At 35.5% G+C, this 6,627-nt stretch overlaps 1 pseudogene; it reads left to right on the forward strand.

Moving 5' to 3' along the window:
* The first annotated feature begins 234 nt into the window (after positions 1 to 234).
* Positions 235 to 2,674, forward strand: LOC111884925 (microtubule-destabilizing protein 60-like; annotated as a pseudogene).
* The last annotated feature ends 3,953 nt before the right edge of the window (positions 2,675 to 6,627 follow it).

Raw genomic sequence — 6,627 nt, forward strand, 5'->3', positions numbered from 1 at the left:
CTAACATTTTTCTTCTAAGTAAAATAAAGATGTTAATACGACAACACTTCAAGAAATCCCTACCAAGATCCAAAAGTCCAAAAGTAGCCGTTACAAAGGGCGTCAATGTCTCTCAAACGTTCACTTTTTCTTCCACTCTTTCCCTGCCATCGATGATCATCTGATAAACTGAATCCCACAAGCCCCGTCATCTCTCTCCACAACAAATCTCCTCCTTATTCTGGCGATTTTCCAATGGAACCGAACGGCAAGAACGTCGGAGCAGTGCCACTGACACCGTCAAAGTCAAAGCATTCCAGCAAGTCACAGCTACCAGAGAATGTACACCCTAACGTTACTAGCCCTAATCTGTAGGCCTTGCATTCTACATCAGTCAAGTCAACGACTAAAGTCCAAAAATCGGCGACGAAGATACCTAATCAGATCTCTTCGCCTTCTCCTAAGAACAAGATTCGGGAGAGGAAGTTTGTGGTGGCGAAGAAGAATTCGAAGAGAGACAAGGATAAATCCCTAATTTCAGTCGATTGTAAGTGTAAGGTTAATGGTAATTCGTACAATTTTTTGTATGTTGCTTATGAGACTCTTAGGGCTTCTCAGGAAAGGTTTTTCAATCGGAGTGAAGTTGTTGTACAAGAAGAAAAGTCTATTTTACCTTTAGGTGTTCAAGGAAAATCCGAAGAAGATGACGTTTTTGAGACGTCTGGTGATAAGAGGAGAAGGGAGAAACTATTAGATGAAGCAAGAAAGAGTATTCCTAAACCTGGATCTGGAAGAGTTTTGCATTTGGTCAAGGCCTTCGAGAATATTCTCACGTTACCAGATTCAAATGAGGATGAACTCGAAGATCAGACAAACAACAATCCTAAGAGACGATTCTCTTCCACTTCATTTAACCCATCTGATCTCTTAGGTGATGTTTGTTTTTTGAAAAAAAAAACCTCTTCAAACCTCTTATTGTTGTGCGACACAGCACACGCGCAACACTTTTCGTCTCGCAGCTGTTTGTTTTTTAGAAGTCTTCTGAGTCAAAAACCTCTGCGCGTGCTCTGTTTCGCGCAACACTTGTACTGCCTCTTCCAACCTCTTCTTTTTTTTTTTTTATTGCTGAAATTTTGATTATATGTTGTTAAAATTTTATTTCACATTTTTTTTCGTTTATTCTTGTTGAATTTAATTTTCGTTTTTTTATATTCAATAATGATAATTTATTGATGAAATATCATTATTTTTTATGAAAATATCTTTTTTTTTTAAATATCATTATTTTTTACTGAAATATCATTAATTTTTACCGAAATGTTATACATTATTAAATTTTACGTATTAAAAAGCTATTTTCGGTTTATAAAATTAGTTTATTTTAATTTTTTAATATCTGCAGTAGTATGCGGATGTTAAAAAAAACAAACAGGCTTCTTATTACAGTCTGCAACCGTTTGGTCCACCTCTTCTACTGCAGAGGGTTGCAGAGGTGGTCCACAGACTTCATAAATTTTTGCTACAGAAAATCAAACAGCACCTTACTCACTGCAAAAAATCTAGGGTTGCGTTCTTCACTTGATGGCAGCCATGGGAGGTTGGTTGATCATCATCTAAAAACTTTGCCATGAAATTTCTGTTAACATGATTAATTTTGATTCTAAATGGGTTTATTTCTACGTTTTAGCACTTTAAACAGGATTTCAGGAGGTGGCTGTCAAAGCAGAAGAAACATAAGTCATCGTTCATCACGGTTTTTCTAAAATCAAGATCGTTCCTTCTTGTTTATTTTGATTTATTAGCTTTTATTTTACTATGCAAAGTTCTGATTCATCATCTTCAAGTTTTGGAGGCAGCAGATGGAAAAGAACACTCAAGGCTACCTCCCAGCGACCTTTCAAGCTTAGAACAGAGGTTGGCATTTGCATTCTACAGTTCACTTATATGTTCCAACACTTCTTGTATCTTTTATAAACCTCTTGAATTGAGCACATTACCTCGTGAATCTATAGCAAATAGGAAGAACAAAACAAGAAGAGTTCATGAAGAAAGTCTAGGAGAAGATAATTCAACAACAAAAGCAACGGATTCCCATTGCTCAAGGCCTCCCATTTACTACAAATGAACCAGAGGTAAGAACATTTCTCCAAGTTAATTTACAATCACATCTGAAAAACTATCTCAAAAATTTGACTAATACTAATGTCAGTGTCTGGTGAAACCACCTGTGAAAGTAAGGACAAAACGCATCAATCTTGTGTTGCATAGTGATGTGAGGGCAGTTAAGCGTGCTGAGTTTGATCATTATATGCAAGAAAAGCTCTCTTATGTTGAGCAATATAAGCTGGAAAGAGAAAAGCTACAAAAGGTATAAAATCTTATATCATGGTTTGATTTTGATCCATCATTTTTGGTATTGTTTTAATGCTTAAAAACTGAAATCAATCAACTCAACCCCATTGATGAATCTTTAATTTTGTTGTAATTGGAAGAACAGGAAGAATTAAAGAGGTTAAGGAAGGAGCTTATACCAAAGGCTCAACCTATGCCTTACTTTGATAGACCTTTCATCCCAAGAAGGTAGCCAAATGCGGGACCCACTGTTTTACCCAAAATAGCAACATACTTACATATGGTCATCTTCCAGATGACAATCACTTCTACACGGTTCACCCGGCAAGATAATCCCTCCTGATAATCGTAAACTAGATATGTGAGGATCGATTGGGGCGGGTAGTTTTAGGTATGAGGGTCTATAGATATCCAAATTGGAGGAACATTTATATTGTTTGGTAACAATTTGTTTTACAATATTATTGAAATATATATTGTTTGGTAACATTGTGGGATTGAAATCTTTATGTATTCACCAAGTTTCTCAACCTAACCCACTCGGTTGATTTTTATCACACGTATCGATGCGAAGATATATTACACTAGGAGATTAAAGGAGATGTAGATCATTAGTGTAAATTAATGTAAGGTTCTGTTTATGTTTATGTTTCTATATTGATGATGACATGCCGAGTTTTATAAATAAAACACACCTCTAATAAATGCTTTGATAATATTTATTATCATGTTTTTAGGACAATTCAGCAAAATTAATCATTTTAAAAGAATACTCTAATTTAATAAACATAAACAAAAAGTTTTAAAATGACCGTAAATTTGGGGATGTAATACCAATGGCAATCCAGTTTTATAATGTAGGCCCAGTTTTATACTTTAGGCCCAGTGTACATGAATTTTATATGTATTGTTGTATGGAGTATTTTGGATGGAACTCATTAAGCTTTTGATATGTTGATTTCTATGGTTTTGGTTTGGAAACGAAGTTTGGCAATCTTATGGTATTTATGAAATGTCTTTTAAAAATGATATTTGTTTTTGATTACTTGATCGTTTTTGATTACTTGATGTAGTAAATCCCTAATTAGGGTGACTAAACTTTAGTTGTTAGTCGAACAACTTAGTAGCGACTAACGATTTTTACAACTTTGCTAAAAACTGACCATTCATCTTTAAACATGGAATCATGAACAACTAAACCAAAAATTGTTGATGGCGATACAAAAAAAAAGATAGTTTGTTTAGTGAAGAATATATGAAAATGAGATAGTTTATCATGTTTATCGGTGAAGAACAAATGATGTTGAACATAAGATTTTTTCTTTGTAAATCTCCTATGTGGTTGACTAGTTGTACACACAAATGGCGGAATTTATTGCCACATAAGCATTGTCATCGGATATCTATTTCATAGTTTCAATAATGTCTTAATCGATTTTTTTTGCAAATTTAATTAATGATCTATTACATAAAAAGTAATTTTAATGACCAATTGAGACAAAATACGAAGTTAATTGTACCATGACATTTTCTTATTTTCTTAATAGAGAAATTAGGTCTGAGGATTTCTCTTTTAATTATAGTATGAGCTAAATAGGTTGGATGAATAGAGTAATGGGCAAATAGAAATTAGATAGAAATCCTCTAACATTTTTCTTCTAAGTAAAATACTGGGTAAATTACACGATTTGTCCTTGTGGTTTTCAGTAGTCTGTGCGTTTGGTCCTTATAAAGAATTTTTAACTCGGACCATCTCTATAAAAAAAATTATTGGATGTTTGGTCCCTTGATGTAAAAAGACATTTATACCCTTTCTCATTTTATTTTTACTTTTATTTTTGTTATTTGTTTATTTTTATAATAAAGATAATATAAATGGGCCCCACTCCCACCCCTTATTCTTGTTCTCTTCCCCATCTTCTTCCAAAACATTGATATGCACATTTGTGATGAATCAATTGTTCATCCGTCCACTGACATATCCTTCTACAGCTATTCCCTGAGAACCACCAACAATTGGTACACAAAATCAACATACATGTTGTTGCTCCACCATCGGTTTAACCATATTCAATGAAGGAATCGCCCCTTCCTAAAGCATCATCAGAATCAATGAAAATTTGATGAATAATATTTTAATTGTGATTTTTACAGTCTCGGTCTCCAATGATTGTGACCCGCCTCCGCTGTAACACTTCAATTCCGGTTTTTCCCTTTGAGCCCTTCGTTTTATAAATCTTTACAATTTGGTCCCTAGCCAACTACGCTGGGTGTACTTTATGAGTATGTTGGGCGTACTGGCTTGAGGGTTGGATGTGAAGCCATGGATGGTAGATCTTAGCACCTTTGAGGTCCTTTGTCCATAAAAATGCAATCTTTATAAGTTATATTGGTCCATGCATGTGTTAGGATCCTTATTATGGTTCTCTTTGAGTTGTGGGTTGTGACGCCCGCATTTCGGGGCTAACCATTATTAGATGATGTAATAGTCTAGGTCAACTATTGTAACTTTTTTTGAAGTAATAAAGATGAAATATTTGAGTGTTATGTGAATTATGTAAATTATGTGAATTTATGTGTTTTATACTTAATTATAAAGGTATAATTAATAAAGAATAAAAATAAACGTCAAAATTAAAGTACGAGATCACCTAGATATATTTACATAATGTTGTAGTGGCCGAAACAAGGATTCCAAGGATATATAGAACGCCGAAATCCGAGTTATAACAAAGAAGTTATGATCCGTGGAATTTTCGCGAGGGAACCGGCACGACACCAGGAGACGTAAAAAGTGAATTTACGATAGAGCGACTTTTAGCCATAGATATCTAAGTTGTAGAGTATGGTCGCGCCTATGCGTGGATATAAAAAACATCGAAAACGGAGCTCGTACGTGAAAGATATGAATTTTTGAAGTCGGAGTGGGAAATCACGAAGGCTGTGCGAAGGGGTACGCCCAGCATACCTTCGGATGCTCAGCGTTCGCACGACGCCCCACGTACGAAGGAGGTACGCCCCGCGTATTGACTTTTTCCTCAGTCCACAACGAGCCACGTCGCCCCACCGAAGTCTTGCCACGTGTGTACGGATCAAGCATTACACCCAACGTAGGTCCAAGGTACGCCCAGCGTACCGAGGCCTCGCAGGCTATAAAAGGAGGCCGAGGGCTGCCATATTTCTTCACCAATTTACCACTCCTTTCTCTCAATACTTTCTCTCACTACCTCCCTAACCCCTACTAATGTAAACCTCCTAGCAATAAAAGAAGGCCTCAGAGAGCCCGAAGGCTCCGAGAAAAAGAGTTTTTCGGTTTGAAACTCTGCCCGCGCGGAGCCCGGTTTTCAAGCAAACTTCCCGGTTTCGTCAAAGAAGATTATTTTAAGAAGCGAAGTGTTGTCCGAATCACCCCGTATCAAGTGAGTGTATAGTCACTTTCATCTTACACATAGATATGAACTATTTTATATAAATTAGGTGCTATGTGTGTGTGTGTGTGTGTGTGTGTGTGTGTATATATATATATATATATATATATATATATATATATATATATATATATGTTATCTGTTTACCTGAGATGTTTGCTAGATGAAAGATATATACTTCTTTCTTTCAGATCTAAAAGTTTTTCCTTGAAATCTACACTTTTTCATCTCAGATCTAAACTTTTTCTTCAGATCTAAATTGTATACTTTGAGATCTATGTTGGATGAAAGATCTAAACTTCTTTCCTTCAGATCTGAACTTTTTCTTCAGATCTGGACCGTATAAATATTTTATGCTTCGAAAGTTATGTTGAATGAAGGATGTAAACATTGTTTTTCAGATTTGGACTATATATGTATTTTATGTGATGAGTTAAAACTAACTTGAAGATCGATTAGATCTTATAACAGGTAAAATAAAGAATACGAAAACAATAAACAACTCAAGTATGGATCGAAGAATGTCGAATGATTAATCAACAATCCTCAGCAGAGCTCGATAAAGAACTTCTACTGTAGAGGATTAAGGGTTTACAAGAACGATAAAGAAATAATCTGTGATCCATTGTGATCGCTATCAATCGTTAACCTAATATGCATGCAAGCACATTAATTTATATTAAAACCCTATCAGCTCACGGTTGGACAGGCCCAAACCGGAGTAACAAAACTTGGACTATAAACCGAGCCCAATAGACGCAAAACATCAAAACAGCTATGCTATGTTGCCCAACAATCTCCCCCTTTGCGTCAAATTGGAGCGAGATCACTACTTCTTGCTTGGGCCAGCCGCAGGAACCTTCTTCTT

The sequence above is a fragment of the Lactuca sativa genome, chromosome 4, assembly GCF_002870075.4.
Source record: "Lactuca sativa cultivar Salinas chromosome 4, Lsat_Salinas_v11, whole genome shotgun sequence".
Taxonomy (NCBI): Eukaryota; Viridiplantae; Streptophyta; class Magnoliopsida; order Asterales; family Asteraceae; genus Lactuca; species Lactuca sativa.